The sequence below is a fragment of the Ixodes scapularis genome, unplaced genomic scaffold, assembly GCF_016920785.2.
Source record: "Ixodes scapularis isolate PalLabHiFi unplaced genomic scaffold, ASM1692078v2 PGA_scaffold11__112_contigs__length_91849675, whole genome shotgun sequence".
NCBI classification, from domain to species: domain Eukaryota; kingdom Metazoa; phylum Arthropoda; class Arachnida; order Ixodida; family Ixodidae; genus Ixodes; species Ixodes scapularis.
Genome location: NW_024609837.1, coordinates 10,399,438 through 10,416,308, shown reverse-complemented (window position 1 = coordinate 10,416,308; position 16,871 = coordinate 10,399,438). Strand labels below are relative to the sequence as shown.

Below are 16,871 nucleotides of genomic sequence, written 5' to 3'. Positions count from 1 at the left end.
ACATCTAGAACGCGAGCATCACAGAATGTTCACAAAATTCCCGCAGGAAACTTCACGAGAAAAAAAAAACTATCCCTGGCACACAAGCACGTAAAGAGAAATCGACGGTCGTATTTTCGCACTCATCAGAGCCTTGCCAGAAGCCCACAGGCATCCAAGAAGCTGAACACAGTCTTTCGGAGACGTGTGCACGTAGATGGTGGACCCTTGGGGAACAGCATATCCACGAGGGTGGGTGAAACACCGAGGTTCTTCAGTGAAGCTAGAAGGACGGTTCTTTCTGTATTGTAGTGTCCACATTCAAAAAATATATGCGTCAGCGTTTCTGGTTGATCGCAGTGCTCGCAGAAGGGGCTGGTTGTTTTTTTGATGCGGTGCAGGTTCACTTGCGTGTACGCGCAGTCTGCTCTTAAGCGGTGGAGAAGAGAAGCGAACTTCCGTGTTAGGCCACGCGTACAAGCTGGGGGAGGAGGTTCATCAGACGCCACACTGGAAACGGGATGCTTGTGTTGTATCCAAGTCTTAATAGCCAATCTCGGGTCAGAGTGGCTGGGGAGGTTCAACGTCGCAGTGGGCAGTTTTAGAGCGGTTGAGGCAAGATGGTCAGCCATCTCATTTCCGGGTAAGCCAATGTGCGAAGGTATCCACTGTACTCGCAGGTTGGAGCCATGGGAGACAAGTAGGTGACCCAGCCTAATTATTTCACGAACCAAATCTGGATTGGCGCCTTTGCTGCTGAGGATATTATGGACCGCACACCGAGAGTCTGTTGCCAAAAGCCAGTTATTTGGTGGTTTCGTCGTGATGTGAAGAAGAGCCGCGTGGATTCCACTCAGCTCAGCTGTAGTCGACGACACGGCATGGTCGAACCGTCCTGACCATGAGCAGGGTTCCGATGGGATGTGGTAAGCTGCAGATGCGACATCATGAATGAAGTCGACAGAGCCATCAGTATAAATGGCCGTAAACGAGGAATGTCGAGACGTCATCACATCCTCTGTCAGGGCTCGACTAACCACACAGGGGTGTCGTGATTTTCCATGGAAACCCGGGATGTCCTCGTAGATGGTGAACGGGTGCTTGCTCCACGGGGAGTCAACTGGAGGAGAATGGACGAAGGGTATGAAGCCGAGAGCCTCAACCAGAGAGGTGCAGTGACCGCCATATTGTGAAAGATGACGCTGTTGCATGTCAGTGAACAGCGAGACACCACTGGTCGACTCAGCAAGCCGAACGAGATGTTTAAGAGCACGGTTCACAGCGTGTAAAGCTACCGGCATCTCTCGGCCCTCAATCCACGTTGCATCGATTCGGGAGTACGAGGGAAGACCAAGAGCCATTCTTATTCCGGCTCGGTGGCATCGTTCCAGCTGATCCCATAGAGATCGCGTAGGCGGCAAATATGACGCCGCATAAAGAATGCGGGAAAGGTTAAGCGCCCGGTGCACGCATAGTAGGGCTTTAGGGGTCGATCCCCACTCAAGTCCACGAAGTCGACGAATAAGAGATGTCGTCATCGCCGTCTGACGTACAAGATTCGTTACGTGCCCACGCCAACATAATCGGGAATCAAGATCGACCCCCAAGTATCGATAGCTACGCACGCGCGGTACTCGAGTCCCACATAAAGTAAGCCGCGGAAATCCATGACGAAAGGGACGGCGGGAACAAGCGAGAACCGCTGTCTTTTGCGGTGAGACGGAAAGTCCGAGGTCTTCTAGCATGTTTGCAACACGCGCGAGGGATATTTGCATGAAGGGACGTAGAATGCGTCGATCAGAGTGGGAAGCCCACAAACAGATGTCATCTGCATAGATGATAATACCACTAGGGTGTGGTGATTTATGCATGCATAAAGGTATTGTTGTCATTACGATATTAAAAAGCACTGGACTAAGGCAACTACCTTGAGGTAACCCACGCAACAGTGGATGTACGGCTCCCGTAGTCTTGCCCAAGCAAACACTAATTGTCCTGTTGCTCAGAAACTCTTGGAAATATTTTAGCATTCCTCCTGTTATGCCAAGGTGACTCAAGCAGGCAAGAACTACATCATGTGGAACCGAGTCAAAAGCTCGTTCAACATCAAGAAACACTGCCAAAGCAGTGTCTCCTCGTGAACGAGCGTCTTCCAGCGCTGATGTAAGGCTCGCAATACAGTCAGCAGTGCAGCGTCCACTTCTGAACCCCGCTATTTCAGGTGGCAGTGCTTCAATGTCGTCAAGGTACCACTGGAGACGCGTAAGCACCAAGCGTTCTAGAAGTTTCCCAGCACACGAGGTCAAAGATATTGGGCGGTACGAGGACAATTCCGACGAAGGCTTGCCTCGTTTTAAAATGGGGGTTACTACAGCACGCTTCCATTCTTGCGGAAGAATACCAGTAGTCCATGCCAAATTTAAGCGCTCGAGCAAGACGACGCGTGACTTGTCACTCAGGTTACGCAATGCTTGGTAGGTAATGCCATCAGACCCAGGAGCACTGTGGCGTTTGCATTTCCTAAGAGCCGCATCTAGTTCCGACATATTGAAAGGATGATCCATATTCTCCGGACTCCGTGCAGGACCAGTCAGTGATCGAGGATATGAAGATCCAGAAGGGCGTTGGGGTACAATGAAGCGCACCGCAAAATCATCTGCAAGTCGTGATAATTCAATGCCAGTTTTAAGACTGAGGGCGATGAACACATCTCGAGGTGTTGGAGAGCAGCCCATACCTCTCAGTACTTTGTAGATCTTTGGCTTAGGTGTACATGGAGTTAATGAAGAAGCAAACTGACGAAATTGTCGACGGCGAAGTACGCGAGTATGACGAAGTAAAGCTGACGTAACACGACGACAGTCTATCCAATGGGAGACCTTGCCAGATCGGCGCGCACGACGCTGAGTGCGGCGGCGAACAGCACGTAAGCGTACGAACTTCAAATCCGGGGACGGCTGAGATATCCTTAATGATAATTTATATGTGGATTGAACGAGACATGCGGGAATATCTTTTAATATATCCTCTGACGGCTCAAGAAAGCGAAACTTTGCGCGAAATACGTCCCAGTTGGTTACACTGTATTGACGACGTGGGAGGCGGGTCACTTCGGGTATATTCATCAAAATCGGAAGATGATCGCTTCCACGTGTGTCCGCATCCAACGACCAGTACACGTCTAGATTGGGGGAAGCGAGAGTAAGGTCCAGCACGCTAGGTTCTCCGCGATGACCAAAAAATGTAGGAGAGCCGTCATTCAGAATAATCAAATCTGTTGATTCAATCTCATCTGCGAGAGTCGTACCCCGAGGCGTCGTGCGTTTACTACCCCAGAGAGGATGGTGTGCGTTAAAATCTCCGCATATAAGGAGATGACCAGGAAATTGAAGACGTAGGCTACTAATGCACTTCGCATCAAAGCGACCAGTAGGACATATATATACAGACACAATGGTCATCTTAAAGGAGCGAAATATGACCGTGCATGCTGCAAATTCAGCTGTTTCTGTACACAGATGGGACACATCTTCTGCAGCTTGCTGCACACTAGAGTGAACAAAGAGTGATGCCCGTGACGAGCTGTTAGGCGTGGCCGCCGCGCTAGGGTAATAGACATAGGGCTGAATTCGAGAGCCATGTCTGAGGCGGCATTCCGAAATTGCAAGTATAGGCACCGGCTGAGATGAAAGGTAATACTGCAACTCTGCTAATTTAGAAGTGATGCTGCGGGCGTTCCATTGTAAGATAGATGGGCAGGAAGCCATAAAAATAAAAATGAGGAGAGTAAAAACTTTCATTGCAGAAAACTTTTGACCAAGGGCTCTATAAGTGTGATAAAATTCAGGAGCTGGTTTGCCCATGGATACTGTAGAAGCGGGAGAAACTGTCGCGCTATGACCAGCATTTGGCGTACGAAGCTACCTAACGAGGAAGTGAGGGTGCTTGGATTTTGGAGGGACGGTATCGCCTCCTGTCCAACACTAAGAGGAGCTTGAGTGGTCGGGAGTACAGGTCCGGCCTGAACTGGTGGTGACGACGGTGGGGGCTCGTTTTGCAGCGCTGCTTTGTAGCTTTGTCGCACGTTGCTCTCGCCAGAGGAGACAAGGACAGGTGCTTCCCTAGGCGGAGGCTCTGTGTCCATTGGCTTCGGGGCTTCGGCGACAAGCGAGGATGGCGGGTCTTGTTTGTCTGCAATAGGTTGTTCTGCCTGGCGTCGTCGGGAATGACGTCGTCTCCGTTGAAATTTTTCAGTTAGAATAGCCATCTCTGTTGCAGCTTCGGCTCGTGGAGCCACCTGCTCGGCCGTACGTTTGTCAACTTGGGCTCGTGCTTCTGCGAAGGACACATTGTTCTCGCAGCGATAGCGACACACGGAGCGCTCAGCTTGCCAGAATGGGCACTGTTGGGATGTTGTTTCATGTGGTTTCTTGCAGTTGACGCAAAGAGTGCTCAAGCCTTTGCATTCCGTAGTTGCGTGAGCTTCTGCGCATCGGAGGCAAGTTAGCGACCGCTTACACACAGCCGCAACATGGCCAAACAAACCGCATCGGTGGCATTGGATGGGGTTGTTAACATACAAGTCGACGCCATGTCGAACCAGGCCGACGTAGACGTGCTCCGGAAGTGTAGGAGAAGCAAACTCAACACGAATGGTAGTGGACTTGCCGATGCGACGGACGTTGCGGATGCCTACTGTTGAGCGCAAAACTCCGAGTATTGCGGAGTCAGAAAGGGTGCTGTCAATGTCGCGGACAATTCCAACGCTGGAGGCCTTTCCACGAGGCTCGAAAGCACGCACTTTCATACCGCAAAGCGTAGTCTGCCCAAGAAGAGTACGTGTCGTCTGTCCATTCCGCGTGTCAATCGCTAGGAGATTCTTCCGCCTGTTAAAGCGCACCTCAATAACACACGAAGGCACGAGCGTCTCCAGAGTGGACGTGAGGCGAACCGAAGTGATGGAGTCAATTCTTACATCTCTATCCACAGGAGTGAAAAGAACTACGAGACCGACAGTGGGCTCGGTTTGGGTGATGATAGTCTGCTCGCTAGAACCAGAGCCTTGACTTGGGCAGCGTCTCTTTGTTCCGCGGACGACATCCTGGAACGCACCTTGATTGTCGTCGGCAATTGAGCCCGAAACGCTGGCGATTTCTTCGTCGTCAGGCGGGAGCGGTTCCGCCATGGCGGCGACTAAGGACGTTGAAATTTCCATGCCTTGCCGGCTGGAGTGCCGCGCAACGGGCCAGCCAGAACCTTGCAAGCCAGCAAGAACTGCTTATGATGAAGTGAGAGAGAAAAAAATACTCACTGGCGATGGGCAACGTAGTATCAGTAAGCAGAGAAAATAGGAGCGAATGGAATGCACGTCCGCTATGTGACTTTCCTTGCCATGTGATATGTCGCCTTTTTGTGAATACACGTCAGTCTTTTAGCATGTACCGGTAACGACACGGTAAGAGCAACCATACTTGGCATTTATGTATTGTCATCGATTGTGCCTTAACCCTGTCCACACTAAGAAATCCAGTGCGCATACTTTCCCTCAAAGCACCTGAGAGAACCAATCGATGCAATCTATAGACCTTTGCAAAAATCGCCTTCTGTGCGCTGCCATCTTTGTCTGCTGGGCTGTGGAACGCCTTCTGAGCATGCGCTGTTTCTCTGCTGTGCGGTATATCAGAGGCTGCGCATGCGTCCACAGCTCAGTGACTCAGCATTTTTTGCCCACATGATAAGCGATGAAAAGGTCTATAGAAAGAGCTTGGCGAATGAGGAGGCTGAAAATATGTTTAGACCTAAGAATACAGTCTGCGCTGTGACGCTGAGCGCAGATTGTATTTGTTTAGGTATAATGCCGTTAAGCATATCATTAACTGCCACGTCATGCTCAACCTATCGCGATTGATCTTGACAACTTTCACAATTGTGAGGATAGCACGTAAGCCATTAAGTGTTAGCGTTGGTATTAACGATGGCAGGATCGTCGATTACAAGAAACTTGTCTAAGCCTAACTAGTGCTAACCTGAAAAATGGTTGACCTTTACCTACGGTTTCGCTTGTCGAACGATAGATGTGCGACAGCTGTCGTCGAAACGACAGAGCACATCCAACTTACCGCCGAATTCAGAAACCTCACTCAAACTGAAGGGCCCCTCAACTTCGTCGAAAAAGGCTCAAGGGCCGGCGCTGGCCAATCGCGAGGACGGATCCGCCGTCGCGATTGGCCAGCGCCGGCCCTTGAGCCTTTTTCGACGAAGTGGAGGGGCCCTTCAGTTTGAGTGAGGTTTCTGAATTCGGCGGTTAGTTTGAACAGTCCGGTGATCTTCCACCTACAATAAGCACTAATCATATCAGACCTACAGTAAGCACTAATCATATTGAGTGTTGTTGAGGGACATAGATAAAAATTTTATCGCCCACTTGATTTCTTCTATATCTGGGTGATTGATGTAAGTGTGAGCCCGTATAGCGTCATATGCTGACTATTTTAGATGTCGGTTCCTTGACGCGCTCATCGACACAATTGTTTCACTTTGGACGAGACATCGAACCACGTCACCCTAATTCTTGCCTATTCCCAACGGATAAGGCGCTTGTACACGCACCTGGAGCTGCATCGGCAGCTGCCAACCGTCGAAACTAGTTAGTAGACTGCAGTCTCAGAGATCGGGCACTCTGCCTAGGTACCGGGACGATCTTAATCTGTCCTTGCCGATTCTGAGCAAATGAACCGATTGTACACACACATCGATGTATGTTCGCAGCTGGTAACCATTCACTCCAGTTAGCGGACGTACGGTCTCAGAGATCCGGCACTCCACCTGATGCTAGGTACCCGCAGGACAACAGCATTCAACTCTGTACTTGCCAACTCCAAAGAAATAAAACGTTTGTACACGCGCCTTGAGTACATCCACAGCTGATCATTATTAAAACTAGTTAGGGGACTATGGTCTCAGAGATCGAGATCTCAGAGATCTGGAACAAGGTATAAATACGACAGCATTCCACTTTTCGCTGATTTCGAGCGGTTGAAGAGCTTGTACGCACCCTTGGAGGTATGCCCGCAGCTGGTAACCATTAAAACTAGTTAGAAGACTAGTCTCAGGGAACCCCACATGGAAAAAAAAAAAAAGGTACCAGGACTAACACCATCCTACCCATTCCTTGCCGATTCCAAGCAGACGAAGCGCTTGTACACGGACGTCCAAGTATGTCGTTAGCTGCTGACCATTACAACTACTTAACCCACCGTGGTCCCGGAGATCGGGCACTCACCTGTCTTCCTGAGCGGTTTGCGGTGGACGTTTCAGCCGGCGAACGCTCGCGGGTTTCGGCGACGTAATCCAAAATGCGAGGCCTGCTTGTGGTTCGGCGACTGGCTTGGGCGAGCGTCAGGGACGTTTCGGCAAACTGGTTGCTCGCCGGGTGCTCATGACCGACTGTGGAGGCTCGAAGATCGGGGTCGGTGCGAGGAGACGGCGTGACGTCACGCACGAAGGAGTGGGAGAGGGGAAAGGGGTGGCTGATAGAGTCGCCCATCGCGGGCTTTTCTTTTATTGCCGTCTCTCAGAGCTGGGCTGGACGTCGCTCGCCTCGGAAGGAAGTTGGCCTTCCCGTTGCTGCCTAGAGGACTGCAGCAGTCCTTAGGGCAATGCTTACTTCAGAACAGTGTGTAGTTGCATAGTCTGCGTTCCCGCGTGTTGAACTTTTTGGTAGAAGTTGCAATGAACGTCTCGCCGCTTGCGAAATTATAGGACAGCCCACTGGCGGCATCGTGCTGTTGTTTGATATCTACATTTGATATGCAATTTTGATTTCGTTGTGTGTCCACTTACACGGCGGGGAATTAGTCAGTCCCAGTGGGTGTCTTGCGCCTCCGCTGTGGATGAATAATTTAGCCAGTGCTGTATCGCCGCTAGCGTATACATTTCTTTTTATTTATTTATTTATTTTTATTTCACAATACAGTAACCCTTGTTGGGGCCGTTACAGGAGAAGGAACCTCGACAGGGATAACAATCTAGAGATAAACAGCAGCAATCAACACCAACAGAAATCGCGAGACATATACTAATTGAAATATCACAAAATGAATGGACATTTGCATTTGTTTAACACTCGCCACGCTTACGTTTGCTCTGTCAAACCAATATAAGCACTCTAAAGCCACACTTCTTACTTTTGAAAAAAAGAAATGTTCTAGAAGTTTTACGCACTACTTGCAAATACGAAAACTCTCTTTAAAAAGCGCTCCAGATGGTGAAGCAATTCTTCAGGCGAATCTGAATGTACAATCTGCTGGCGAAGAAGGTTCTATTAATTTATTGTTTTTGGAAAGAATGAATAATGAAACACGTTAGTTTTGTTCCGAAGGGGTTCGATCATTTTGCAGTGACTACTCCTTAATGCACGAATTACTCGAGGCTTCAGGTACTTTGTATATTCAATGTTAAATATACCATGATACAACATAAAAATTAACTTAAGTCTAACGTTCCTACGCCTGTAAAAAAGAAGCACAAGGTCAAGTAATTTTAACGTAGCACTAACCGAGTCAGTTAGTTTATGTCTGGACAGTATGTAGCGAGATGCAAATCTTGGAACCTTTTAATCATATTTTTTTTTTAAATGAGGGTCCCATATCGGGTTTGCATATTTTAGTACTGTTCGTACGACAGTTTTAAAAAGTACCAACTTAGCACTCGTGGTTGCAGGTTTGAAATTACGCTTCAGATATTTTAGTGTACGTTTTGCAGATAAGCAGATGTTGCTGACGTGCTTTCCCAATTTTAGGTTAATTTCAGTTGTTACGCCTACGTAATGAAACGATCCTCTTCTTTCAAGAAGGATCCATACACTGTGTATACATAAGGTAAATATTTTTTTTTTTATTTGTAAGTTGCCCTCAACGTTACTAGAACACTCATTTGGGAAACTCGCCGTCGAAACCTGGGCCGCTGGCGTCCACCGAGACCGAGCTAAATACGACAACAGCGCCACTCTTTATCATTTGTCTGTACTGTGATCACCTGGAGCTTTTAGAAAGCATGTTAAATTTTTGCGCAAAAACAAGCGGAAAAAACTCTTCTTGTAGTAAGTTTTATTGGAGTTTAGTACAAAAGGACGGGCGCATGATGTTTTCTAAAAGTTTTACTTTGCAAGGTTTTGCGGCAAAATTAATATTATTTGTATATAACCATACATTAGCGGCGATTTCAGGTAGCAAGTCCCGACCTTGGCGCATCCTAACTTCGATAGTAATTCGCGGCGCGTTCGCTAGGGAGACGAGGAGCCAAAATGGCCGATTAAAGCCACAATAGAAGTTACGGGCAGTCCCTCGAGTGGCCGCCACGGTAAAAATGGCGGCGTTGCGATCGCCATTAGTTCGGTTCTTGAGTACGGATCGGTGACACTTTTTCAGAGCAGGCTCCTATGGCACTTCCCCAACTGAGTGGTTCTAGTAACGTTAACTGCACTAGTACGTTTTTTTTTTTGTTTTTTTTTCAATACTTGCCATTCCCTATTTTTGCCACCCCAACCCGATTTTGTGGAGTGCGCTTCCTTGGTTAACTTGATTCTTCCGAGTCTTTACAATAGTTTAGTTGAAGGAGTCATCCGCAAATAACCGCACTGCGATGGAACCGTCAATGCTATGTCATTGATGTACAATAAAAATAACACCGGGCCTAACCGCTCGCTCACACTGGAAGCGGATCCGCGTTCGCAAATCGGTTACGAGCGCGGTTGTATAAAGATCCAGTACAATTGCACGCGCTTCTCGACGTCATAGAGTTCACGTGAAATTGTACTGGATCTTTATACAACCGCGTTCGCAACCGCTTTACGAACGCGGATCCGCTTCCAGTGTGAATGAGCAGTAAAACGTAGACTCCGCGGCACGCCCGATGTTATCTGGCAAAATATTAGAGGCGTTGCTATTTATTTCGACAACTTCTGTTCTTTCCACCGGATAAGCTGTTATCCGATTAACCAATTCTAAACAGACCCCGATCATCTTCATTTTATTAATAAAACTACTGTGTGGAACTTGACCAAAGTTGTTTGACATATCTAGAAACTGGAAATATTGCGTTAGCATCTTTACGGGTGAAATAAACAAAAATCTTGAGGATACTGTTCAACATCGCGTCATCAAGCGAGGGTCGCTCGATGACTCGAAAGAGCAGCTCTTCATTTAGACCACCCGCATAATGTCAGGCACGTGCACAAATAGACACGTGTACAAAAACGCGGATTTAACGTGCTTCACGCACAACGCGGTAGTGATACACGGCCGCACGCCGGAACAACATGCTCATCGAGGTAGAAACAGGCATGGGTATAGAGATTGAACCCATCCTTCGGTTTTGGAGCACGAGCTTTCGTTCCACAGCAATGTTCTTCTGAAATAATAACGTTACTGTCTTTTTGCCTGGCTCCTGACTACGCCGCCTTCTTCCTGCGTCCCCTCTGTGTAAAATAATAATAGGAATAATATCTATATATGTAAATATGTTTATTTTAACGTTTGCTACGTTTTGGTTTACGTGTCTATTTGTGTACATGACTGACGTTATGAATGTGGTCTAATTGAAGAGCTGCCGTTTGAGTCATCGGACGAGCCTCGCATGTTTAACATTAACACTATGCTGAACATCGTTATTTATTTCGCCTCTTCCCGTATAAGTGCTAACGACGCCGTGATCTTGCACGCTTGCACTACCCCGTTTCACCATAATGGCGAACGAAGTATGACTTACAAGAGCGAGAGCAACTTTCTGAGCGGGCCGGTTTTTGAGCGTCGTTCTAGACATTAGCTGTGGCTTTGCTCGCTCGGACTTTTGACGATAGTGGCATTTTTTTTTAATGGAACCATGAAGAGAGGTTGATGACTAAGAAGCAGGTGAATCCTTTTTCCCTGCATACGATAATGGGAAATTTTGGAAGAATGTTCCCATAACTGTATATCCAAGATTCCTCCGGCGTCTTTGCGCATGCATTGTGTTGCTATCGGGTATTGTTATTGTATAGTTACCTACTGAAACTTTCTAATATTGTTTGGACATTATCGTACTCTTCGCATAACTATAGACAGGGCCTGAGATAGTAATTGGCTGCAACAGTTGTTGCTTTTTCCTATTTCTCTACCTCTTGAGACTTACGGTCCTGATGTGATCTACATGTGGCATGCCTAAATCAGAAGACTGTCCTTCTTTGGAATTGTTTTTATAAGGAGCGCGACCGTCTATTTGGATAGGTGCCTAAGTTGTTGAAGAGAAAAAAACAAAAACGTAGTAAACGCTCGTAGAAAAAAAATACACGTTTGGACAGAACGCTATACTGGTTCCATTTTTATATATGCCTGTCTATTGAGCACGGCCAGGACTGTGAAATGGTCTGGGCCTCTATACGTTTTGGTTGCCAATCAATGCTTGTAGGACCAGTATATAGATGTCCTCAGACCAGTATTGATGTCCTACAGAGTTTATCTGAGTTTCTTCTAACTAAAACCAAGCAATTTTCACGTATAGTTATGGCCGGTGATTTTAATTTGCCAGATATAGATTGGAATTGCGTGATGCCCAATGGGATATGCAATCAGTCTAGGCTTCTTGTTGATATTGCTTTTAGTAATAATTTAAGTCAAGTGGTCAAGTGTCCCACACGTCTGTCAAATTACAGGGAATCCTTGCTTGATCTCGTGTTTTTATCTGAGGTCGTTACAAGAAGTATTCTTGACGTATCAATTCGCGGATGGCATATCTGACCATGCAATAGTTGTATGGGACCTATCTGCACCGCAGCATGCACACAATGAAACCGAAGCAAAATCTTATCGTGATTTCAACAGGGCGAATGATATCGATAAGTTATAGACTTCTTGGAAGTGGCTCCAGACAGATTTCTTGCGTTTTACGATGCGAATCCGGACTCAGTAGATAAGCTTTGGCTCTTTTTTAAGCAAGTCATCCTTACATGTGTTGATACGTTTATTCCAGAGCGACCGACAAAAGGGAAGAGGCACAATCTATGGGTGACGCGCGATATTTTACATTTAAAGCGAAAGATAAATCGAGTAGATAGGTTCCAACCAAGTTTAAAATTTATGCTTCCTCCTCTTCGCCAAGAGCTACGGACACTTGTGCGCACATCTAAATATCGCTACTTTAATGTCACGATGCAGAACTTTCTCGTAGAAAACCCGAGAAAGTTCTGGGCTCATTTGACAAAAAAAAAAGGGTGATGATTAAGGAGCTTATTAATAGCGGGCAGACATTTGCCGATGAAGCGAGCATAGCAAGTGAGCTTAATTATTTTTTCTCTTCTGCCTTCACGGTTGATAACTGCATGTTGCCTTCATTTAATCATGACAGTTGTGGAATCAGTGATTTGGTGGTTTCTACAGAAGGTATTTTTAAGTCTTTTGCAATTGGACACTAGAAAGTCGAGTGGCCCAGATGGAATTCCTAACGCTTTCTTACGAAGGTACGCTGAATGGTGTTCCAAGTTTCTTTACGTGATTTACTCTTGCAGTTTAAAAACTTGTGACGTGCCTCAAGATTGGAAAGTAGCCAAAGTTGTCCCTATATATAAAAGTGGAGAGAAAAAAAGTGTTTGCAATTACAGACCAGTGTCATTGTTGAGTACATGTAGCAAGGTTCTCGAACACTTCATATTTAAGCACATTGTAACTTTTCTAGAATCTGAAACTTTCTTAGTAGATTATCAACAGGGGTTCCAAAGAGGCTTTTCGACAGTGACACAGCTGCTTCATACGGTCCACAATTTTGGTTCAGTGATTGATGACTATGGTCAAGTCGACACTGTCTTCTTAGATTTTGCGAAGGCGTTCGACAGGGTTTTGCATCGAAAGTTACTGCACAAATTGAAGCAAGTGTTGGGCAATGATCGCCTGCTGAGGTGGATAGACTCGTACCCTACAAATCGTAAACAGTTTGTGTGCGTAGGCGATGCTGAATCAATATAGTTACCTGTTCCTTCTGGAGTGCCCCAGGGCTCGGTACTCGGACCATTGCTCTTTTTGGTTTTTATCAATGACCTGCGAGTTGATAAGCCCTCGGTACAGTGCCGTTTTTTTGCTGATGATTTTGTATTGTTTTCAAATATATCTTGTGAATCTAACCAAAAATGTTTAGAAGAGAGTATTCAAATGATTTCATTATGGTGTCAAAAATGGCAAATGAATTTGAATGTCAAGAAATGTGTGCAGATGTCAATTACACTGAAGAAGGTGCCTATCTTTTTTTTTCTTATTCTATTCATTCAAATGCCTTAGAAGTAGTTAATAAATACAAGTATCTAGGTGTTACTATCACGTCCAACTTAAGCTGGGCTAGTCATATTGAGCAGGCTGTCGCAAAAGCGTCAAGTAAATTGTGGTCGCTACGTAGGGAAATGTCTCACTGTACTCCTGCGACAAAGCTGACGGCCTATAAATCGCTGATTCGTCCTTAGCTGGAATATGCTGACGTTGTATGGGACCCGCACTCGCAATCGCTTATTGACCAATTGGAAGGCCTTCAAAAAAAATCGCTTAAGTTTATTTACAACTCATACGGCAAAGATTCACACGTGTCACCATTGTATACCGCCTCCGGAGTGTCTCTATTATCATGTCGAAGGAAAGTAAAGCGTTTGACATTTTTGCAGAACATAATAACGCTGGTTTAAATTTTGATGATTATTTGCAGTATAACGCAAGTCGCGCTACAAGGCACGAGAATTTGCTCCTTGAGTTCCGCCGCAGAAAAGATGTTTTTAAAAACTCATTTTTTCCTCGTTCTGTTAGTGAGTGGAATGAGTTGCCACCAAGATGTGACGGCGATTGCTTCTGCCGCTTTATTTGTGAGTGCAGTTGATGAATTGTTTTTTGTCACCAATGACTAAGCTACTTGTTTGTTGTTGTTTGTTCATTCGACTCATTGATGGTTTCTGATGTTTGTCTATCATGCCTTGGCCCTCAAAAGTTGGCCGGCAGTATTCTCAAATAAATAAATAAATAAATATGAGCATGAAGTTCACGGACAGGATCCATGCATCATTATGATAAGAGCTTTGTTACCAATGCCGCTAACGCATAAACCCCTATTTTTGAGCATTGAAATTATTGCGTTGGTGCTGGTAAGTAACCTTAAAGGCCCGTTCACACTTGTGCAACCGAGTACGACCGGGAGAGAAGAGACCGGTTTTTAAGCCTCTTGCGACGTCTTAGGACCCGGTGCGCTGCTGCGGAGCTGGTCCTAAGATGTCGCAAGAGGATTGGAAACCGGTCTTGTCTGTCTCGGTCGTACTCGGTTGCACAAGTGTGAACGAGCCTTAAAGGCCGACGAGCAATCTCGGTTTTCTGCAGGGAAGATAATCTTCTTAGCGCTCCCGACTCCTAAGCTCCGAAGGGAGCCAAGTTGGGACAAGGTAAAAAGTGGAGAGGACATGAAAGAACAGGAGGCGGGCAAAAGGTGGAAAGAGGGAAATGCACGTTGGCCTTTAACTGATAGAGACGCAGTAGCCTTCGTGTTTGCCGGGCGATTGAAAAGTCACGTAATGATAATTCACATCACGTCTATACCTAATATATTCATGATACCTGAAGACGTGTTTAGCAGCACTGGGGAGTTGTAGGAAAACTTAGCTATTGTACCGTAAAGATAATGTTCAATATTTCTGTTTGGATAAATTTCGATTGAACGTTTGAAGTCAAAGAGTATCAGTGTTTCTGTGTGTGTACTAGTGTACCCGAAAGTATACCTTACTTGCAGCATGCTTGTACGTACAAATTATGGAAGAATGATCTTATGGTAAGCTTTATAACCCCTATTTCGGCGTGTCCATAAATTTCATTACTTCCCATTTTGTTGACACTATGCGAATATAGGACACAAGGAAGTATATCGTACAAGGTTCTTGTAATATGAAAAGCACGGCAAGTATAGTGATTGACTTTTGCGTGAACGCCTGTTTTCTCTTACGAGAATTTCCCAAGCCGTCCATTGCGTCGCTCGCGGAGCTATTAAGAAGAGTCCGTGCGAAAGGCAGTCGGAACAACACTCGTCCTGCAGCAGCCATCAGCTTTCTGTCGAAACCGCGTCGGCAAACAATAGCCGCGTGCATTCCGTAAACGTGCAGCTCTGTTGGGAATCAGTTATTTGCTCGTCCCCCGACCTCCTCTGTATAAGAATAATATTGAAGTCAGGTAGATCATCAGCCCGTTTCTGACCAACAACGCTTAAAATCTGACAGCTTTAAAGGGGCGGGGATTGAGCCGGATCCCTGGGTTCTGCAGCGCGAGCTTCGGAACCCAGGCATCCTGGGTTCCATCCCTACCCCTGCCCGTTTCGATCTGGATGAGCATCGTACCGGCGTGCGGTCGTGTATCACTACTGCGTGAGCACGTTAAAGACCCCAGGCTAGCGGCTGTACTGCACTGGCTAAATTGCTCATCTGCAGCTGAGAGACAAGTCGCTCGTTTAGGGAGACGAAGTTCTAGGCTGTATAAACATTCACACAACCCAGTGTTGTGCGGAACGGCGTTCCAAGGAACGACGTTCCTGGAACGCATTCCTTTCAGGAAGAACGGAGGAACGCCGACGTTCCATTTTGCATAGGTGGAACTGGAACGGGAACTCGTTACATTTTTACTGGAACGGAAAAAGGAACGGCGTTCCTTTTTTTCGTCCAGTGTTTTTTTTAAATTTCCATGAGGGATGTTTTAAAAGTATAAAAACAATATCTTTACCAAGAGCAGAATCTCGTTAACTTCTTGGTTAATTATCTTAGGGTTTATTTTGTTTCGTCCTCGTTTAGTAACAGTCGGGTGCAGGGAAGCTAATGAATAATGTTTCTTTTTTCAGTGCCCAAGACTGCATTGCAAAAGAGCAAAACGTTTAGTAAAAAAAAAAAAAAAAAAAGACAGAAAAAAGGCGTTTTAAACTGGGCTAATTTCTTTGCTTCCATGATTCCTCATATACCTAGAAATATGAGGCAGACTATAGCTATCATTGAACGTTTACGGAGACCTACAGTTACAACAAAAGAACATGTTACCAGACATCGAACGCACCCTTGAATCCCGAACATTGGTCACTTAAAAGATACACACAAAATAACCTTTATTCGTTTTCCCTTAGTCCCCCACCTTCAAACTGAACGACTAATCGAACCTTCATAAACGAGTTGTAGTCTTCAAGACTGACCTTCCGAAGTCGTACCCCCTTCTTCCATTGATCGTTTTGCAGACATCAACACCGAGAAGCAACTGTTTTCAAGTTCGCGGCGCAATGTGGGGTAACAGTATATTTTGCTCGTCTGACTTCGCCCACCACAAACATGAATACGGTTAAAAGCTAAGATTTTTAAAGGTGAATATATTAACAAATGAAACCCTGCTTTGCTTGCTTTCTTCTCCTGGTGCTCTTCATCACGGCATTCAAATTCGTACGTTGCTATTTGTTGGGATAGTTTGAAAAAAAAACAAAAAAAAACTTTGTTCTATGTGACTAAATATAGTAATAAGCAAAGTACAAATGTAACGTATATGGAACAATACGTTCCATTTTTCGAACTGTAACGGGAACAAGTTCCTTTTTCGCATATGGAACTTGTAACGGGAACGCGTTCCAGAGATCAGAAGGAACGAGGAACGAGCTTTCGTTCCTTTTTTTTGAGGAACGTGTACAACACTGCACACACCCCAATTTTTTTTTTTTTTTTTTTTTTGAAGTGACGTATTTACGGGTGCGAGCGCCACGTCAGACTAGACCCTATGGGATCAATCCGACTTCTCATGACCGCAGGTAACGAGGACCGTGAACTTGGGACAACTACCGGAGTGTCCCCTGACCAAGCTGACGATCGACAGATGAGGGAG

At 46.0% G+C, this 16,871-nt stretch overlaps 1 protein-coding gene across 1 annotated transcript in view; it reads right to left on the bottom strand.

Moving 5' to 3' along the window:
• Positions 1–7,478, bottom strand: part of LOC8029452 (chitin synthase chs-2) — a 72,476-nt gene extending 64,998 nt beyond the window's left edge. Inside the window, exon 1 of the mRNA XM_029991518.3 lies at positions 7,262–7,478. The gene's annotated coding sequence lies outside the window, so the exon portion shown is untranslated. The remainder of the gene's footprint in view (positions 1–7,261) is intronic.
• Between the last annotated feature and the right edge of the window lie 9,393 nt (positions 7,479–16,871).